Below are 22972 nucleotides of genomic sequence, written 5' to 3' on the forward strand. Positions count from 1 at the left end.
CTTTAAATAACTGACCTGTTGCATGTAATGGATTAGAGCAAGAGCACTTGTCCATCTACCTACTTAACTACTTGAAACATCAACAAGAAATCTTTATTCCTCACATAGGGAAGGTATCAGAGAGAGAGTCTCCTAGATCTGCTAGCTATGGTGATTTTATCTGTATTAATCCTTTGTACCCTTTTTTCTTTCTGTCCTATCACCCTCTGGGTCACAGGTGGGATACAAGACCTGTCTTAATCTTTCTGGATTACCTATGTTTCCTAATGAGTCTTTTATGCAAATCCATTAAACATATTATAACTGACCTAATTAACTATGATATCAAGACTCGATTCAAGCCCCAGCAGTTTGTCTTTGTCAAGGGTGAATCATACAAGATAGCAGTAAAGTATAAGAGAGAGAGAGAGGAATACATAGATTAGCAGAGTGTTATCAAGGTGGGTTTGAGCACTGGCAGATCCATTGCCCTTTGAAATATTCTTTTAACGTTAGTTTAAATTGTTTGGGATGTGTGAGTGTTTAAATTTAAAGAGGAAGCTTGTTCCATTCAGACGAGGGGTGGTAGCTATATAAGTTGCACCCTGCTTTAGACTTGGACTTATAGATATTTAAGAGGTCTTGGGAAGAGCTGCAGAAGTTTCCTGAAGGAGCATAGGGGGAGATGACAGAATGTAAGGCTGGACAGAAAGGAGGCTGGTAAAGAATTGACTGTATGGTTTGGAGCTGAGAGAGAAGGAGGAGGTGGGGCAGCTCAAGCCAGTTTAAATATCTTAGAGAGGGACAGTGGTGGGAACTATAGGATTGTTGAGTTGGAAATCAAGCTACTTTGTGGTATGTTCTCCCCAGTCTAGTAAGGAGAGAGGTGTTAAGGTTAGTAAGGATTTGTGAGCAATATGTTAAGCAGGGAAGAAGGTAGGCATGAGTGAGAGCTAGTCTAGCTTCCTGAGTAAGAAATTTGTTATTTCTATATAGTAGACCCAATTTAAGGTGAGTTTTCCTGATACAATTATTTATGTGCCATACCAAATTGTACTTCCTCCAGATAAAAGAAGTCCTTACCTCCATGTACTCTGCACAAATTAGACCCATCACTGTGTACAACACCTCCACTGGGATGTACCTTGTAAGCATATCAAGCAACTGGAAAGACCCAGAAGTTTATTACTAAAATCATCATGGTTTTAAAAGACTGGAGATACCAAGAAAGACGGGAGGCTTTATCACTATACTCAATTTCATATAAACCACTTAAGGGGAATCTGTGCCTTGTGTACTGGGGTATAAAGAATCCAGTAATCAAAGAACTCTTATACCTCCAAAAATCAAACAGTCCAGCTAACACTATGACCAGAGATCTAAATCTACACTGATGAATAAATAAGACAAGGAGGAGGGATAGATTTCTCATGTAGTACCTACTCCTTCTCCAGAGCAAACTCCATTTCCAAGTTAAGTAGTGTGACACATTGTCTGACTTTTGAAAAACAACTAGACAACTGGATGGATATTCTTAAAGTTAACATCTGTTATGACTGCCCTAGCTCTGCAAGAAAAGAGAGGCAAGTCCTGGGGGAGTGGGTTACTGGCAAGACAGAAATTAAGTTGTGTCTGATCCTATGAAGATTTGATGCATGGATGATTTAGGAGAGGTGAATTTAAATCAGTGATGAAATGGTGGCCCAAGACAGTGAGCTACATATACATTGGTTTACAAACTCTATAGAAAAAGTGGGATAAACAGACACATGCTGGTTCTGTAATGTTGTTGTTTGTCTTTCGGCTTTTTCCAGGTAAGGGGTTGCCACAGCGGAATTCTGGTCCACTAATGATTGGCAGTAGATTTTTACGAAACGCAGAGGTGCCAGCTCGACGCCCAACCTTCAACGAAAGCACACCCATTTACACACGCATGTCTTTCGAATGCTACCCAACCACGGAGAGGACATGCAGGCTCCACACAGAAGGCACTCCCAAGCCACGCCGAGAATCGAACGGGAGAACCTCTTGCTGTGAAGTAACAACGCTACCGCCATACCACCGCGGCATTATGCTGGTTCTATAATACATAGCTAGAAAAAAAGTCATACATCTCATATACTCATGCTTCAGGCTCTTTATACAGAGAGACACAGCAGTTTGCAAGACTGTTGCATTGGGGACTGTGGAAACACAACAATATAGAAGTAACTGACCACTGGAAACCTGAACCACAAATCATAACTGACAGTGAATTACATGATTACACAAGTTCATCCAACACTGATAGCTGAAAACGTCGAAGGAAGAAAACCAGATGTAATAATCGAAGAAAAAGATACAAAAGTGACATTAATCATTGAAATAGCTACAGCTAGAGATCATGGCATCCGGTGTAAGAGATACATAGTCATAAAATACCAAGTTAAATAAGGAGACACTAAAAGCATTCAGATAGCTTTAATAATAATGGGATCAACAGGAATAACATAAAAGAATGTTTAAGAGTATGTAAATATGACACCAATGCATGTAACCCCGTATGAACCGCAGAAGGATGAAATTCCAGGTACACTGCAGGTCCTGAGAAGAGTACTGTTGGCAAACATGATGGACTGAAGCAATACTAAGTTTTTGAGCTCTGCACATATGCTGACGCAGAAATGGGATCCATTCCTATCATAGTATTTGAAACTGAAAACATTTGTAGAAATTAAGAAAGGGAGATGCAACCACATTATTAGATCCTCACTTAACAATTAGATTAATAGTTGTGCAAATGTAATATTAGTTTTGAATAACATAGTAATAATACTGAACAAAGACTGAGGGTACAAGCAAGGACCTCATTTTATGTATACAAGTTAGAATTACATGTTGCGTTATTCATATTTTAGCCCAAATCTCTTAAAGCACTTTCGTTTATATAATACGGTGAGACACTTTTTCAGTTTCATTTGAAAGGCAGCCAAAATGGGCTCATTATGAAGGTCATTTGGAAACATATTCTAGACATCAAGGAACTACTTTACAAAATACCTTTTCACCAGTAACCGGGCTAGATGGTGGTCTCACTAAGGTAAGGCAGCCTTGACTATTACAACTGAATGAGTAGCCTGATGTCCTAAAGGAAAGTGCATTTAACATCCATTAGTTAGGGAGGCAGCATTCTTGGCTGTGTAGGTTGTAAATGAGTGCACTGAACAAAATTGCATACCTCCTCTTCATCAAACAAGCAGCCTGTATTTTGTAAAAAGTGGTAGCAATGGGTTCTACATTCAGACAGAACAAGAAGCATTCTTATCTTATAAACTGCAATTTGAAGCAGTCCAGTATTGTAGGCAACATTCAGTCTAGCAAGGCATATTATCTTGTATAGCAATACAGTTATGCCCAGAGTTCTCGTAATTTATTTATGTATGTATGTATGTATGTATGTATGTATGTATGTTAACTAGAATAGTTTGACTGGGCAAGAAAAGACTCTTTCCAGCAGAAGCCCAGAGAGAAAAGCTCCAAACAATGACAAAAACACATATAGTAATGTAATATTACATAGAGATCAAAGGAGAGCTCAATAAAAAAGCCTAATGTATATATTCTTAATGAAACTGTTCATTAAGAATAGAAACAACAGAATTTCATGGAAGGAAAGGGGTGTATAACACAATATCGAAAACAGACAAGTTTGAAGTTCAAAACTTCAAACTTGCAACCTCGAAAATGGAAAACATCGAAACGTAAAGCGGAGATTGCCATAGAGTGTGGGAAGGGAATATTTCCCTTTACTGCACTGTAGTGCGATCTTGGAGTTGGTATATTTAAGTAGCAGGGGGATGTGGGGGGCACAGGGGGCTTGCACACCTGCATAGAGTGTTTTTTGTGTTGTTTTGAGTGTTTAGTATTTTTTTTCTCGTTCAATGTTGTCAGATTTTGAAGTTGCAAGTTCGAAGTTTTGTGCTTCAATATTGTCGGCTTTCGATAATCTGATATAAACACGAAGGAAAGCATAACATTTTTTAGCAAAATTTGAGTTGCCAGAGGACTCTGCTAATCGACATTTCTACATGAATTTTAAAGGAGAATGATTTTTGAACAGGAGCTCTATGTATTAGTGTTGGGTAACCTGGTTCACTGTATCATTGAAAGGATTGTTCAGAACAGTAGGAATAGCATCTACCAGCTATTATATAATCCCAATGGTGATGACTGCTGATTTTTTTGTGTTGATTTTTAGTGTGTTATGTTTCATCCAGGACATACCTCTCAACTGTCCAGAATTTTGCAGAATGTCCAGATTTTTATGCCATAGCTTTCGTATGTTCCTCAAAAGATTTGTTGTTTTCTGACAAATCATTGATGATTACTGAAGCTACTAAATAATTACAGACATCTTTTCAGACTTCATATCCTTGAGAAAGTGTGTGCTAATGAAAATGCTTTATTCTAATAACTTTCTAAATCTGTAAAAGTATTTTTTAAAGAAAAATTGTCCATGTTTTCGGCTTTTGTCCCACTGTTATTTTCAAATTCATCCAGACTTTTGTGCTAAGAGGCTGAAGCGAATAGCCAGGACCAATGCTTAGTTACAGCATGTTTTGAAGGACCGTAATGCATTTTTTCAGCATATATTATTAGCGGGTCATTCACATATATTATGTCAGTTTTCAGGTAAGTCTCATATGACCTCATTTAGGAAGTAGGAAAAAATAACTGAAGCAAGAACTCCCCTAGTTGTGCCTCAGGGGAATAACTACCTGCATCTAAGAGGGTGAGGACTATAGACGCTTGGTAGGAGTGCTTGCAAAGACTGACATTATGCTATTTGATGACTCTGGTCCCAAAGCTCAGTTTATTTGGTATAAACTGTAGTAAGGAAGAAGGAATTCTTAAGCCCAAAGGCTTGAGTCATGTCCACATAAAAGTGCCCTTCTCTTGAGCAAGGCATTGTCCGTTTAATTATATGTAGTGTACGTACCTTACAGTCAACTCTAAGGGTGTTTCACCCACTGTGAAACCCATTTTGAACAATATAAAATATATATATATATATATATATATATGGATGTATTTTTTTTTTTTTTTTTTATACATGTAAGGACTTAACAATGTGTTTCCAAAGTTTTTAGGACTAGGACAGATAGCCTTAATGAAATGGAAGTATTCTAGTAAATGGGGAGACTTTTGATAACAGAAACCTGATAACATATTTGAGGTAGGTGGGAAAGACTCTACTGGTAAATAAGTTACAGATAAAGGCCAGAGGACTGGCCATTGCTGCAGCAGCCATCTTGAGGAATGCAGAGTATAGGGTACAGAATTTGGAACGTGATTTTTATCCAATTTTTCTATGTACTGATGGACTGAGTTCAGATAGCTCTCTTGAAGTAGAAAGATGACTAGTGAACCAACTATGACTTTGTGAAGAGGAATGGATTACTAGAATAGTCCACGATTTAAGGGGCAAGTGGGACTGTTGCTAAGATACGTGCTTTGCATTCACTAGAACAATGTAGCAATGATTAACAAAACTAACTTAATGCAAAATGTCATATATAATCCAATCTGCAGTACTTCAGTACAAATTACTGGGTGTTCAGTTCTTTAAGACTCTAACACTGGAAGGGGTTAACTTCACTTCCTTGATATCCAGTCATGTTTTTCCTAGTATTGTTTTGGCTAAAATTAAAAAGAATAAAACAAAACAAATATCTATAAAGTATTGCTTTTATTTATAGAAACAGCTAAGAAAATCAATTTGTCTATATGTAAGGTTTAGCTGTGACTAAGTTTTTGGGATTTTAGGATCTGGTATGTGTTTTATCAACTTCACGTGAGTGAATAGAGAGAACAAGGGGTGGCAGATTTTACAGAATAACACGGATGGGATGCAGCTCTATGTAACACAGAGAAGTGCAAGGAAATGATCCTTCCAACAAGTTCAGTTGTTAAATGGAGACCATAAGAACACAAGTCAGGAGGCCTGCTATCTCCAACTGATCCATTATTTATCGGAACTCTTTATTGTTTATTTATTTACCTTATTCACCTAGCTACTTATTTGCAAAATATCATCAACTCATTCGCATTAGATATATCAACCCAAAAGCCAGGAAATACCAGAACCTAATAAGTAAACTCCTAAAACTTTTATTTTATTTAGGATACAATACAACCTCTTAATAGAAGGAGACATACATCCAAACCCCGGCCCAACCTCTATTAATAACCCAAACCTTTATACTACAACTCCCTCTAATTTACATACCCTAAATAGACGCCCCCCAACATGCTTCTGATTGCCCACCTGAACATCAGAAGTATAAATAATAAGGTTCCCCCTGCCTACATGTCCTCTTAGATGTCCATTCGCTTGACATTCTATGTCTTACCGAAACATGGCTAAAACCATCAACACAAGACAATGAAGTCATACCACCCAGTTATAATATCATAAGACTTGATCAAAAAGCTAGGAAGGGTGGGGGAGTAGCTGTCCTATACAAATCCAGACTACAGGTGACCACAGAAGCCTCTCAACCACCACAAAAAAGTAATACTGAAAGTATTATTTCTAAGATCCAACTCAATAAATGTAAATCCATTTATATCATCTGTGTCTATATTCCCCTAGGTAATAACACTGACACCCTTGAGGACATCCTATGCTGGTTGTCTACTAACTACCCCCAAGAAACCATAATCCTTGGCGACTTTAATATCAACTGGAAGAACTGTTCCTCTGAACACCCTACTACCCATATTAACCTATATGGCTTTACTCAGACCATTACCTGCCCCACTAGGATCAGCAAACCCAACAACAAAGAAAGTACCTTATACTGCATTCTCATTAATAGTCATCCCCAAATATACAAGGTAGGGACCCTCCCCGATGAAATACGTGACCACTTTCTCACCTTTATAATTATGCATAAGACTGACACTCTTAACCAACCCACCTATAAGACAATAAGGAACAATAAAAAGTTTAACCCTGACATCTTCCAAAATAAACAAAGTTCAGTCCTAAAACACCTACCACTGGTGGAAGCAGTAACATACTTTAATACTAAATTTTTAGCCATTCTAGACCACCATGCGCCAACACGTTCTATTAGAACTAAAGCAAAAACTCCCCCATGGATCACAAAAAAAATAGACAAAAAATCCTACTTAGAAATAAAATTTGGGCCAAATGGCGTACCACAAAAAACCCTACTGATCAAATAAAATTTAGACAGCTAAGAAATGACACAAAAAGAAACATTTTGTTAGATAAAACACTTTTGCTATCAACTACAGCAAACCCACCAAAACAAACCTGAAACATTCTGGGCAGGCATCAATAAACTCCTACACCCAGGACAATCTACCACTCCATCCCTCTCAGGCACTAACCACAATAGTCCCAAAGAAGTCACTGATGTGTTTAACAGTTTCATTACTGAGACCATCCAATCTCTAGCCAAACAGCTATCTCCTGATGGTTTACGTTCTATTATATCTATACACAGCTCTCAACCCTCTTTTCACCTTCAACCTGTTCCCACATCCCTTGTTCGTACCCTGATTAAGAAACTCAAACCTATCACCCTCTTAGCCAATCTCTTACCTGCAGAATATCTGCGAAAAGCTGCAGATGCCATAGCCTATTCCATCTCCATCCTGATTAATAGAACTATAACTGAAGGTTCCATCCCCTCTATCTGGAAGACATCTCATATTATTCCTCTGCATAAAAGTGGCAACTCCAATGAATTATCAGATTATAGACCCATAGCTATATTATCATCCCTGGTAAAAATCATGAAGAAATGTGTACATAGACAACTGATAAACTATCTTATCCAAAACAACCTACTAGCCAACTCTCAACATGGTTTTAGACCATTTCACAGCACCACCTCTGCCCTCCTATCTTTCTCTGATACCATTAATAAAAATCGCAATAATAACATTCTTTCCTCATACCTCTTTATTAATCTCTCTAAAGCCTTCAACATTTTAAACCATCATCTACTCATAAACATACTCAGATCTTTTCCCCTAGTGAAGCTGGCTATACAATGGTTCCAATCTTACTTGAATAATAGACAGCAGGCTGTACTATGGGAAAACAACTTATCTACCCGCCTCCCCATTACCCTTGGTGTTCCACAAGGTTCCATATTAAGACCTCTCCTCTTTTCTATTTTCATTAATGACCTGCAGTCAGTCATTCCACAAGCTACCTGTATTCAATATGCAGACAATTTTACATTAATATGCATAGCCACTTTCCCCTCTGATCTACAGACTCTAACCCAAAATGTGTTTAACATAGTTGAAAATTGGCTTATTAACCATTGCCTCTTATTGAATCCTAAGAAAACAAAATTATTACTATTCTCTCCAACCCGTATATCCTCCCCACTTACCTTTACTGTTAAATCAAACAACGGCACCATCATATCTCCTGATCCCTCTACCAAACTACTAGGAGTCTTAATTGATAACCTTAAGTTCGATGTGCATATTAGCAATACTATAAAAACAGTCAACAAAGAATTTGGCTCCCTATATAGGATTAAGCCCTTCCTTACCCCGTCATCTAGGGCTACTATTGCCCTCACCCACTTACTCTCTAATCTCCTTTATTCCTCCCCCATATTTACAAACTTGAGTAAAAATGACCTCAACATATTGGCAAACTCCTATAATAACAGTGCCAGATTTGCCACTGGAGCTGCATATAGAACCCACCACTGTCATAACTTGGTTCATTTAGGATGATTAGAATTGCCTAACCAACTCCAATACAACCAAATAATAATTGTACATAAGATTTTGTATCAGCCTGACAACACTCCCATACATAATAACCTTATCACCCCATACAATAAGACCCTCCACTCATCCAACAGACTACTAGCACAATTAGTCAAAACCAACAACATAGCCGGTGACTCCTTGTTGTCTAACTCTGTTGGTAAAACCTGGAACTCGCTGCCTACTGATCTTACCTTGGTTTCCTCAATAACACTATTCATAAACAAACTTAAACAATACCTCAATACACGTTGGTTATGTCCTTGTACTTACCCTGACTAACTCCTTCTTTTATCTCTAGGTCAAATGAAACTCTTTACTGTACTAAGTATGTATGTCACTGGTAGTCCATGAATAGAGTGTGCATTAACATGTCAAACTTATGTCATTGTATATGATTTACCTGTTGTATTATTCAAATGAATTCTCTATATGTATATTTCATGTAAAATGTAAAGAAAAGTAAAGACCCATTATGTACATTCATGTATAACTGTAATGAAATGAAATTAGCTATCATGTCTTTGGTTGGGTCTATATTATAAGATCGATGTTTGACAACATCGAACATTATATGGTCGACACCATATGGTCAATGTCTTCAAACATTGAACTTATTAAAGGGCAAAAATAAAAAATAAAAAAGTACCCTAACAGCTTTAAGAAGGGAGGCAAGCTCCCTGCACCCCCCACGTGTAGGGCTGTGTTAGAAAAATATGTAATAGTAATATGCATGCTTAGTGCATTTAGTGCAGTCGAGATTTAAAAGGGTTAATACATTTATTCTGTTCACACTGCATGAATCTGCACAGCCATTAGAAACTTAACAAGAAGCATTCTATTTTCTGCTAATGTCAGCAAATAACAAGAAGTAATTCATTTCTGCTAATGTCATGAAAATTAACAAAGGGATATTGATTTCTGCTTATGCCATGAGAAAACATGCAGCTGCTAGAAACTATTGATAAAGAAAACAATAGATGCTTGAAAGTTTAAACCGTAGTCAGCATTACTTGTACTAAAGCTAGAAATGTACCTGGAATCTAGGTAAAATGTAACACATGTATTAGAACAGTACAATAGAAGAATTGAAATGCTGAAATGGACTGACATAAACCCAAGGCCAGGTTGTTTTTCTCAAAATGTTTTGCAGAATGACAGATATTTTAAACTTGGTCAGCAATAAGTCTAGCAACATTTTCTGTAGAACATACAGAAAGCTATGTCTAACTACATCAGCAATAGAATGTAACATTTTCTATGTGACAGGAAGAGAACTGTATAAGTATAACCTACTAGTCATTAATTATCCAGACAAACCTTGTGCCTACATGCTTTGTCTCCTTGCTGCAAGTAATAAAGGGTGCCTTGCTTGAACCTAACGTGAATTGGTCTTTGAAGTTTTTTCCTTTGACAGATTGGTCCTTCGGACCGGAACCCTCTCTTCACCTCGTATCAGATGGGCCAGGTGGTTGAAACCATACGGGGATGAAACCAAATCGGTTCTTCTTATCTGAAAAGCCCTCCAACTGAATTGTCGTTCAAAAGAGGCCAGCCACTTTCTGATCTGTGACTGAAGGACGGGTCTCCGCGAATTGGTGATCAATCACGTGGGCTCAGGTAAGGTGAATCTACTTTTTTCTGTTTTAGATCAGGAACTAGATGTGTATTGTTTTTGTCAAACTGTATTTTTCTTACAAGTCAGGGACAAAAAAGATTACTGCCGTCATAGATCAGGAGAAACAGAATAAGTAGGCAGTCATTCTGAAGAGACTATAACAAAATCTGTGGTACCACGTTAAAAATTAAGAGAAGTTACGTAATTGATAAAAGGGTAGAACAAAATGGGTAATAATTGCACAAAAAGACCTCAAAAGCTGCCGTTAACAGAAGACGCAAAATATATGCAGTTGCAGCACGCCGACAATATTAGATATTATTCAAAATGGGTTAATAAATACGAATTTGATGGAAAATTAGAAAAATCCTCACTTTTCAAATTTATCAAACAACTCAAAACTGATTCCAAAGGTCGGGTAAAAAAGCAACGTAAATTAGGAATCCCTCAGGCACACAGGTGGATTGAGGAAGTAAACCGTAGGGAACAAAAGAACAAGAATTCAAAGCAATGTTTTTAGATAAAGAGGACAATAACTTAGTAATAGCATCAGCACCTCTGCCTCCCTTACCGGAATATGAAGCAAGGGAACAGGTTAGTCCACCCCCACGATATCCTGTGGTCACTGAAGAAAGAGGCATTATGAAAATAAAACCGTTTATTAGAGATCCCATCGAGACCAGGTCTCGAACAAAGGCAGGTAACTCAAATGAAGGCATCAAGTTATGGCAAATGGTTAAGAATTCATGATCTATAAGTGAAGAAGAAGAAATATGCCCACTTATAGAAGTACCCAACCCTCAGGCAGGTCAGGACAATCAGGACCCAACTATTTTAGTGTATAGACCTTGGACTCCGGAAAACATCCGGAAAGCCACTGAGGGAATTCCTCATCCAAAGGTTAATTTTAGAAAATTCTCAGAAGATTTACAAGGAATGAGGCTGAGTTATAACCTAAACGGAGAAGAAATAGAAAAAGTAGTTAGACAAATTGTAGGGCCAGATTGGTATATGATTAGTGGGAACTGGAATCCCCATGACGCTGCGCAAAGACCCCTCCCACATAGCAGTGCAGAATTAGACACCAGAGTAAAAGGTCTTACAGACCGCATCTCTGAAAAATGGAAACCTAGGGCAGACTGGACTTGCATTAATCAATGCATCCAACAAGAAGGCGAAACTATTGACCGGTATTATGCCAGACTATTAGAGTGTTTTAATAACCACTGTGAAATGCAGGTTCCTGAAGATCAAACACAAGATTCCCCATATGAACAGCAGTTAAAGAATGCATTTTTAAAGGGCAGTATTGCACCTATAAGCAGTTTTATTACAAAACATATGGTAGACCATCGTACAAGCAGGTTACAATCATTACTTGAATATGCTAGGCATGCTGAAAGCCATTAGCAAAAAGAAAGCTCACGTATTTTCTGTAGAAGATGGAGCAGAAGTTTATGTAATACAGTCCGGGAAAAAGGGCAAGAAAAATGCACAGGGAAACAAACGATCTGATCAACGATCAGAGGACTTTGACGCGCGAAAGAAAAGGCGTGAATGTTTTACATCCCGTAAAAAGCGACATTTGGCAAGAAAAATAAGAAGGCAACAACGGAAGACAAGGAGGGTGAGGACTGACTATATGGTAGTCAGAAATCACTAGAAGAGGCTAGCGAAGAAGGGATAAATGAGAAAGTGATAGAGAGAGTAGAGGAAGTGCAGGAAGTTAGTGACAATGAAGAAAATGAAATATTAGACCTAGCTTTATTGAGCTTGGAGCTTTATTTAGCAGACACGAAACCAGAAGTTACACTCTTGGTAGAAGGGAGGGAAGTTCAATTCTTGTGTGACTCAGGGGCATCACGAACCCTGATACATCCCTCCAAACTGCCAGAAAATACAGAGTCACCCGATTACATACTAGTCAAAGCAGCTAATGGACAGCTGTATCGGGAGCCTCTCTTCCATAACATTGCAATAACTGATCCAGTTTCAGGATTGACACAAAAAAGCAAAATTGTTGTTTCTGCAAAATGCCCAGTAAACTTCTTGGGCAGAGACCTCATGCAGCTATTTGGTATAGCAGTAGTCCCAACCATGCAGGGTATGGAAGCACAGCGACAAATTGATACTTTTGCAGTGCAATCGGAGGGTGAAATGTTTTATTGATATAGCCAGGACTTGGTTACAACTGGTCCAGGGACTGTAACCGAAGAGTTAATGAATGTAGCCGTCAACAAGTTCCCCACCCTTGACATTGATAAGCAACAACTGTTGCACTGTACCCTGTATTATTGTAACACACCAGGACCTGATAAGGAATATGAGCAAGAATTGTTTAAGAATCATGCAAACAGATTGATATTGTGTAACCTATACTGGGACACAGAAGGGAACAGTGTAGCCTGCTGTTCATTGCCCCAGGAGTTCTTTGCACTTTATAAATCCAATTGATTACCACATGTTAGCTTAAACAAAAACAGAAATATAGAATGGGCAGACCTAGGAGAAAAAGTCACGAGATGGGAGAAACAAACAGAACTAGAACTGTCAGAACAGGGAATACAAATACAGAAGTTAAATTGGATAACTCAGACCAACCCAGCTGTGCACTTGCAGTCTAGCGAGGACAGCTGATTGACACTCCTGTTAGAGGAGGAAGAGAATGCCTTACAAAATATACCAGAGCCCCTCTGGTCAACAGGAAAATCAGATGTAGGACTTATTCATACAGCGGGACCAGTAACTATCATGCCAAAGTCAGCATTCAGACCACAAAAAAGACAGTATCCCTTAAGAAAAGATGCAGAGGCAGGGATAAAGCCTATTATAGCAGCCTTACTTAAAGGAGGGATACTAGTAGAATCTCCCGATTCACCATGTAACACACCCTTATTTCCAGTCAAAAAAGCAAATGGAGAATGGTGTATGGTCCAAGATTTACAAGCTGTAAATGATGTAGTAATACCAAGGGCACCTACAGTGCCAGACCCACACACCCTGTTGAATGATTTAAAACCTCAACAGAATTATTTTTCTGTGGTAGACAGCAATGCATTCTTTTCGATACCGATACACCCTGACAGCCAGTATTGGTTTGCATTCACATTTCAGCAGAAAAGGTATACATATACGCAACTACCACAGGGATATTGTGAAAGTCCAACGATATTCTCACAAGAAATGGCAAGCAGCTTGGCGGGATTCACCCCACCAAGAGGAAGTCAGATTTTACTTTACGTTAACGACATCTTGCTGGCAGCCCCCACCCAGCAGGATTGTAGCGAAGATACCATAGCGCTTCTATGATTTTTAGCCACTGAAGGATATAAGGTAAATAAGAGTAAACTGCAGCTTTGGAAACAACAAGTTAAATACCTGGGATATGTAATATCCAAGGAAGGCAGAACATTAGATGAGGACAGAAAAATAGCAATTTTGCAAGCACCAAAACCCACTAACAAGAAGGAAATGATGTCCTTCCTGGGTACAACTAATTTTTGCCGGAGCTGGATTCCAAACTATGCTTTGGAATCTGCACCTCTGACTGACCTTATATATAAGAAGCCTATGGCAGCGCAGGATTTGTTACAATGGACACCAGAAGCAGAATCCGCTTTCTGCAAACTGAAGCAGTTAATAGCGTCCTCATTAGTTCTGGGATTGCCAAACTACCATAAACGTTTTTTTCAAACTGTAGATTGTAAGCAGGTTTACATGACATCAGTACTAACACAGCAGCATGGGGATAAGCAATGCCCCATTGCTTACTATTCATCACAACTAGACCCAGTGGCACGATCCTTACCCCACTGTGTACAAGCAGTAGTTGAAGCTGCAATGGCAGTACAGGCTTCAGCCTCAGTAGTCTTATTCCACCCTCTCACTTTGATAGTGCCTCATGCAGTCACAATTATTTTACTACAGGGAAAGGTGGCATATCTTTCCCTGCTAGGCATCTTTCCTGTATGACTATATTGTTGAGCCAACCTCACATGACAATTGAATGCTGCACGACTTTAAACCCTTCTACTCTGCTCCCAACTGCTGCAGACGGCACACTGCACCGCTGCCTGCAGGTAATTGAGCAAAAGACACTACCTAGAAAAGATCTCACGGATGTCCCCTTGGTTGATGCCGAGGTGACATACTACGTGGATGGCTCATGCAAAAGGGGTCCTGCAAGACAGAACCTTGTAGGATATGCAGTAGTTTCTGACACTGAGATTATAGAAGCAAAGCCTTTACCACACAACGTATCTGCACAGGCAGCAGAATTGATTGCCTTGACATGGGCATGTACCTTAGCAAAGGGTAAATGTGTAAACATTTTTACTGATAGCCAGTACACTTTTTCTCTGTACATGTTTTTGTGCAACAGTGAAAAACCGGGCAATGATAACATCTACTGGCAAACCTAGCAATCATGCACAGTTTATTTTAGATCTTTTAGAATCTATTCAGTTACCTCAGAAAGTAGCCATTTGTAAATGCACAGCTCACACCAAGCAACAAGATAGGATTTCAAAAGGTAATGCGAGAGCTGATACAGCTGCAAAACAAGCAGCCACAGAAGTATTTCTTTTAAATGAGGAATTACAACCGTCTGAGATTTTAGACTTAGAAATGTTAAAAACAATGCAGACACTCACTATGCAAGCTGAAAAACAACGATGGGTAAAACGAGGAGCAAAGGGGCTGTACATCTCTAGAGAAGGGAAACCGATACTACCATCTAATTTGTTTAGATATGCAGCTTTGTTGAGCCATGGGCAGCACCATGTCTCAACAGGGGGGATGGTACAGCTGGTGAACCAGGTGTTCACAACGTATGGATTTACAAACTACTCTAAAAAACTTTGTTTGACGTGTCAGATTTGTAACAAACATCATGCACAAGGGGCGTTAAAGCCCAAGCAAGGGAGTTTCCCTGCACCACCATATCCATTTCACACTATCTGTATGGATTTTATAGAATTGAACAAATGTGAAAATAAGAAGTATTGTCTTGTCATTGTAGATATGTTTTCCAGATGGGTGGAAGCCTTTCCAACCAAAAATCCAGATGCAGCTACGGTGGCAAAGGTACTTGTCAAGGAAATCATTCCTACATTTGGTATTCTGGAAAGGATCTAGAGTGACAATGGTACACACTTTGTAAATCAAACCATACAGCAGTTGAGTAAGCATTTTGGTATTTCTTTAAAAAAATCATTGTGCATACCATCCACAATCTGCAGGGCTAGCTGAAAGGCATAATGGTATATTAAAAAACAAATTGAGAAAATTGATAGCTGAGACAGGGAAAAACTGGATATACTGTTTACCCCTGGCACTGTTGAGCATGAGAACTGTCCCTACAGCAAAAGGATTGACTCCTTTTGAAAAGTTATTTGGAAGGGCTTACTATACACCCCAGTGGAAATTTCTCATGTCATCAGACCAGGAAGCTGATTTTACACTAGCCGAATATATGAAGAAAGTAATGAATTCTAAACATTTGTTGCAGTCAAATTCTGTTTCAGATAGAAAACAAACCAAGACATCAGAAGTGGCAGTGATACCTGGAGACTGGGTGTGGATAAAAGTTGTCAATAAAAAGAATTGGTCATCGCCGAGGTGGGAAGTTCCCTACCAGGTGCTTCTTTCGACACCCACTGCAGTCAAGATAGCAGAGCGAGCTTCATGGATCCACCTGACGCACTGCAAACTAGTTAAGAACTTTGAACTGGACAAAAAATCTTACCTTTCCATCGGGGCCCTCAGCACAAAGTCTGGCTACAAAGGGGGGTCAGATCAATAGGACTGATCCATCTCAACCCCAGTGAAGAAACCATCGGTGCTGAAGGTCCTATTAGGGCAGAGAGTAAGAACACGTGTCTGAAATAAAGATGACAGAATCCAGTAAGATCCAAATGTACCTATTCGGAAGAGTCGGAGAAAACAGAAATGCAGAACAACCATTTCCTCAGAAGTATTGCATAATCATCCTGTTGACTGTACTAGTGACAATAATCTTTTTGTTGTGGCCATTCCTTTTCACAGCCACACAAACTGAACTGAACAAGTGTGCAGAGTGGCACCCAAACTTTAACACTTACCAGGCAATCAAATATGTGTATGCTGAGACCTTCAATCTTTCGAATTGCTGGATTTGCACAGCTTTGCCAACAGCATATGGGGGTTATTGTTAACTTCAGTCCCCCTAGGAGCCAACAAGACCTGGGAAAACTTAGTCTATGATACATCAGATGTCACATCACAAGATAAAGTAGCATTGCACTTGTCTATTCGACAGAAGGGGACTGTGTGTTTTACAAAATGATACAGTTCAGGTGGGTTGGAGCAATTGCAATGTGACTGTTCCTTATAGATGCTACAATAAGACTGATAACACAGGGTCCTATTGCAACACAAGCTATGATTCATTTGTTGAACTGATGCATAGGACAACTGATGAAGTAAAACATAATGCTGACCTTTATAAACAACTGTCTATGATAGACAAAAAAATGTTTCATCCAGAGCCAGGACATAGTAAAGTTACTACCAAAGTAGAAGACTGTTATTTTGTATGTGGTAGGAAAGCATACAAGTGGTTACCTGAGAATTGGTCCGACAGTTCTTATTTGGGGTACCTGGTTCCGGCCATATGACACACAGCAGTTTTACCTCAAGGGAAAATTCAGAATTTTCAACGAGAAATCAAGAAGCCTGTCAATCCAGTACCCGAAGAACAACCGGGCCTAAAAAAAATTGGGCAAGAATTTTTAAAAATATAAACAATTTTTTTTTAATTACTACCAAAGGGAAATTAGATGCACCCCCCAGGAGTTTTCACATAAACAAGATTAACTTTTAGCTTAAAAAAGAAAAAACAAAAATACAGATAGGAGAAACAAACAGAACTAGAACTGCCAGAACAGGGAGTACAAATACAGAAGTTAAATTGGATAACTCAGAGCAACCCAGCTGTGCACTTGCAGTCTAGCGAGGTCAGCTGATTGACACTCCTGTTAGAGGAGGAAGAGAATGCCTTACGAAATATACCAGAGTCCCTCTGGTCAACAGGAAAATCAGATGTAGGACTTATTCATACAGCCCGGGACCAGTAACTATCATGCCAAGTCAGCATTCAGACCACAAAAATGACAGTATCCCTTAAGAAAAGATGCAGAGGCAGGGATAAAGCCTATTATAGCAGCCTTTCTTAAAGGAGGGATACTAGTAGAATCTCCTGATTCACCATGTAACACACCCTTATTTCCAGTCAAAAAAGCAAATGGAGAATGGCGTATGGTCCAAGATTTACAAGCTGTAAATGATGCAGTAATACCAAGGGCACCCACAGTGCCAGACCCACACACCCTGTTGAATGATTTAAAACCTCAACAGAAGTATTTTTCTGTGGTAGACATCAGCAATGCGTTCTTTTCGATACCGATACACCCTGACAGCCAGTATTGGTTTGCATTCACATTTCAGAGGAAAAGGTATACATATACGCGACTACCACAGGGATATTGTGAAAGTCCAACGATATTCTCACAAGAAATGGCAAGCAGCTTGGCGGGATTCATCCCACCAAGAGGAAGTCAGATTTTACTTTATGTTGACGACATCTTGCTGGCAGCCCCCACCCAGCAGGATTGTAGAGAAGATACCATAGCATTTCTATGATTTTTAGCCGATGAAGGACATAAGGTAAATAAGAGTAAACTGCAGCTTTGGAAAAAACAAGTTAAATACCTGGGATATGTAATATCCAAGGAAGGCAGAACATTAGATGAGGACAGAAAAATAGCAATTTTGCAAGCACCAAAACCCACTACCAAGAAGGAAATGATGTCCTTCCTGGGTACAACTAATTTTTGCCGGAGCTGGATTCCAAACTATACTTTGGAATCTGCACCTCTGACTGACCTTATATATAAGAAGCCTATGGCAGTGCAGTATTTGTTACAATGGACACCAGAAGCAGAATCCACTTTCTGAAAACTGAAGCAGTTAATAGCATCCTCATTAGTTCTGGGATTGCCAAACTACCATAAACGTTTTTTCCAAACTGTAGATTGTAAGCAGGGTTACATGACATCAGTACTAACACAGCAGCATGGGGATAAGCAACGCCCCATTACTTACTATTCATCACAACTAGACCCAGTGGCACGATCTTTACCCCACTGTGTACAAGCAGTAGTTGCAGCTGCAATGGCAGTACAGGCTTCGGCCTCAGTAGTCTTATTCCACCCTCTCACTTTGACAGTGCCTCATGCAGTCACAATTATTTTACTACAGGAAAAGGTGGCATATCTTTCCCTGCTAGGCATCTTTCCTGTATGACTATATTGTTGAGCCAACCTCACATGACAATTGAACGCTGCATGACTTTAAACCCTTCTACTCTGCTCCCAACCCCTGCAGATGGCACACCGCACCGCTACCTGCAGGTAATTGAGCAAAAGACACTACCTAGGAAAGATCTCATGGTTGTCCCTTTGGATGATGCCGAGGTGACATACTACGTAGATGGCTCATGCAAAAGGGGTCCTGCAGGACAGAACCTAGTAGGATATGCAGTAGTTTCTGACACTGAGATTATAGAAGCAAAGCCTTTACCACACAACTTATCTGCACAGGCAGCAGAATTGATTGCCTTGACATGGGCATGTACCTTAGCAATGGGTAAATGTGTAAACATTTTTACTGATAGCCAGTACGCTTTTTCTCTGTACATGTTTTGCACAACAGTGGAAAAACCGGGGAATGATAACATCTAGTGGCAAACCTATCAATCATGCACAGTTTATTTTAGATCTTTTAGAATCTATTCAGTTACCTCAGAAAGTAGCCATTTGTAAATGCACAGCTCACACCAAGCAACAAGATAGGATTTCAAAAGGTAATGCGAGAGCTGATACAGCTGCAAAACAAGCAGCCACAGAAGTATTTCTTTTAAATGAGGAATTACAGCCGTCTAAGATTTTAGACTTAGAAATGTTAAAAACAATGCAGACATTCACTACGCAAGCTGAAAAACAACGATGGGTAAAACGAGGAGCAATTCTTGAAAAGGGGCTGTACATCTATAGACAATGGAAACCGATACTACCATCTAATTTGTTTAGATATGCAGCTTTGTTGAGCCATGGGCAGTGCCATGTCTCAACAGGGGGGATGGTACAGCTGGTGAACCAGGTGTTCACAACGTATGGATTTACAAACTACTCTAAGAAAATTTGTTTGACGTGTCAGATTTGTAACAAACATCATGTACAAGGGGCATTAAAGCCCAAGCAAGGGAGTTTCCCTACACCACCATATCTGTTTCACACTATCTGTATGGATTTCATAGAATTGAACAAATGTGAAAATAAGAAGTATTGTCTTGTCATTGTAGATATGTTTTTCAGATGGGTGGAAGCCTTTCCAACCAAAAATCCAGATGCAGCTACGGTGGCAAAGGTACTTGTCAAGGAAATCATTCCTAGGTTTGGTATTCCGGAAAGGATCTACAGTGACAATGGTACACACTTTGTAAATCAAACCATACAGCAGTTGAGTAAGCATTTTGGTATTTCTTTAAAAAAATCATTATGCATACCATCCACAATCTGCAGGGCTAGCTGAAAGGCATAATGGTATATTAAAAAACAAATTGAGAAAATTGATAGCTGAGACAGGGAAAAACTGGATATACTGTTTACCCATGGCATTGGTGAGCAAGAGAACTGTCCCTACAGCAAAAGGATTGACTCCTTTTGAAAAGTTATTTGGAAGGGCTTACTATACACCCCAGTGGAAATTTCTCATGTCATCAGACCAGGAAGCTGATTTTACACTAGCTGAATATGTGAAGAAAGTAATGAATTCTAAACATCTGTTGCAGTCAAATTCTGTTTCAGATAGAAAACAAACTGAGACATCAGAAGTGGCAGTGATACCCGGAGACTGGGTGTGGATAAAAGTTGTCAAGAAAAAGAATTGGTCATCGCCAAGGTGGGAAGGTCCCTACCAGGTGCTTCTTTCAACACCCACTGCAGCCAAGATAGCAGAGCAAGCTTCATGGATCCACCTGACGCACTGCAAACTAGTTAAGAACTTTGAACTGGACAAAAAATCTTACCTCTCCATCGGGGCCCTCAGCACAAAGTCTGGCTACAAAGGGGGGTCAGATCAATAGGACTGATCCATCTCAACCCCAGTGAAGAAACCATCGGGGCTGAAGGTCCTATTAGGGCAGAGAGTAAGAACACGTGTCTGAAATAAAGATGACAGAATCCAGTAAGATCCAAATGTACCTATTCTGAAGAGTCGGAGAAAACAGAAATGCAGAAAAACCATTTCCTCAGATGTATTGCATAATCATCCTGTTGACTGTACTAGTGACAATAATCTTTTTGTTGTGACCATTCCTTTTCACAGCCACACAAACTGAACTGAACAAGCGTGCAGAGTGGCACCCAAACTTTAACACTTACCAGGCAATCAAATATGTGTATGCTAAGACCTTCAATGTTTCAAATTGCTGGATTTGCACAGCTTTCCCAACAGCATATGGGGAGTTATTGTTAACTTCAGTCCCCCTAGGAGCCAACAAGACTTGAGAAAACTTAGTCTATGATACATCAGATGTCACATCACAAGATAAAGTAGCATTGCACTTGTCTGTTCGACAGAAGGGGCTGTGTGTTTTTACAAAAATGATACAGTTCAGGTGGGTTGGAGCAATTGCAGTGTGACTGTTCCTTATAGATGCTACAATAACACTGATAACACAGGGTCCTATTGCAACATGAGGTATGATTCATTTGTTGAACTAATGCATAGGACAACTGATGAAGTAAAGCATAATGCTGACCTTTATAAACAACTGTCTATGATAGACAAAAAATGTTTCATCCAGAGCCAGGGCATAATAAAGTTACTACCAAAGTAGAAGACTGTTATTTTGTATGTGGTAGGAAAGCATACAAGTGGTTACCTGAGAATTGATCATGCAGTTGTTATTTGGGGTACCTGGTTCCGGCCATACGACACACAGCAGTTTTACCTCAAGGGAAAATTCGGAATGTTCGATGAGAAATCAAGAAGCCTGTCAATCCAGTAGGGCAAATCAATGGGGGCTGGAAAAATCATCATGCTGTGGGCTTAGGGAAAAATGGACTGTCACATATGGACTTGGGTGATACCATCATCTCGTGGGCAGGTGTACTGCTAGCATATGGAGCAACAAAATCAATCTGGGAACTGAGAAAATTGTCTAAACTTCTCGAAATAATGAGCAATGCAACCTTTTCTGCCCTAGAATTGGTAACTGATGAACTGACTGCCATGAGAACTGTAGTGCTTCAAAACCGCATGGCTCTCGACTTCACCCTAGCAGTGAGAGGAGGTACATGCGCTTTAATCCAGGAGGAGTGCTGTTTGTATATTCCTGACCACAAACACGAGATAGACAATCATCTTGAGGTAATTCAGCAGGTGTCAGCCTTGGCCAAACCAGGACCAAATCCATCGATGGACTTTTTCCAGAGATTGTTTGGGGGGTGGGGCAGTATCCTGATGAACATCCTGATTGCCATCTGTGTAGGAATGATCCTACTGGTGGTATGTGTGTGCTGCTGCATCCCCTGCATGAAAAGACTGATTAAAGACTTTATAGACATGTCATGTTCACAAACCTTATACCAAGGAGCTGAACTTGAAGAATTGCTGAAAAACTGAAAATGCTTTCATAGGTTTAAACTGAATGACTCTCTTAACTGCAAATCCTGAGTAGGAAGAGGTTAGGGGAAGAAAAACTGTTCATGCTAATCTTGAAAGTAGATTAAAAGTATTAAAAGGGGGGAAATGTTAGAAAAATATGTAATAGTAATATGCATGCTTAGTGCATTTAGTGCATTCGAGATTTAAAAGGGTTAATACATTTATTCTGTTTACACTGCATGAATCTGCACAGCCATTAGAAACTTAACAAGAAGCATTCTATTTTCTGCTAATGTCAGCAAATAACAAGAAGTAATTCATTTCTGCTAATGTCATGAAAATGAATAAAGGGATATTGATTTCTGCTTATGCCATGAGAAAACATGCAGCTGCTAGAAGCTATTGATAAAGAAAACAGTAGATGCTTAAAAGTTTAAACCATAGTCAGCATTACTTGTACTAAAGCTAGAAATGTACCTTGAATCTAGGTAAAATGTAACACATGTATTAGAACAGTACAATAGAAGAATTGAAATGCTGAAATGGACTGACATAAACCCAAGGCCAGGTTGTTTTTCTCAAAATGTTTTGCAGAATGACAGATATTTTAAACTTGGTCAGCAATAAGCCTAGCAACATTTTCTGTAGAACATACAGAAAGCTATGTCTAACTATGTCAGCAATAGAATGTAACATTTTCTATGTGACAGGAAGAGAACTGTATAAGTATAACCTACTAGTCATTAATTATCCAGACAAACCTTGTGCCTACATGCTTTGTCTCCTTGCTGCAAGTAATAAAGGGTGCCTTGCTTGAACCTAATGTGAATTGGTCTTTGAAGTTTTTTCCTTTGA

The sequence above is a fragment of the Protopterus annectens genome, chromosome 3.part1, assembly GCF_019279795.1.
Source record: "Protopterus annectens isolate FY-2018-M chromosome 3.part1, PAN1.0, whole genome shotgun sequence".
NCBI lineage: Eukaryota > Metazoa > Chordata > Ceratodontiformes > Protopteridae > Protopterus > Protopterus annectens.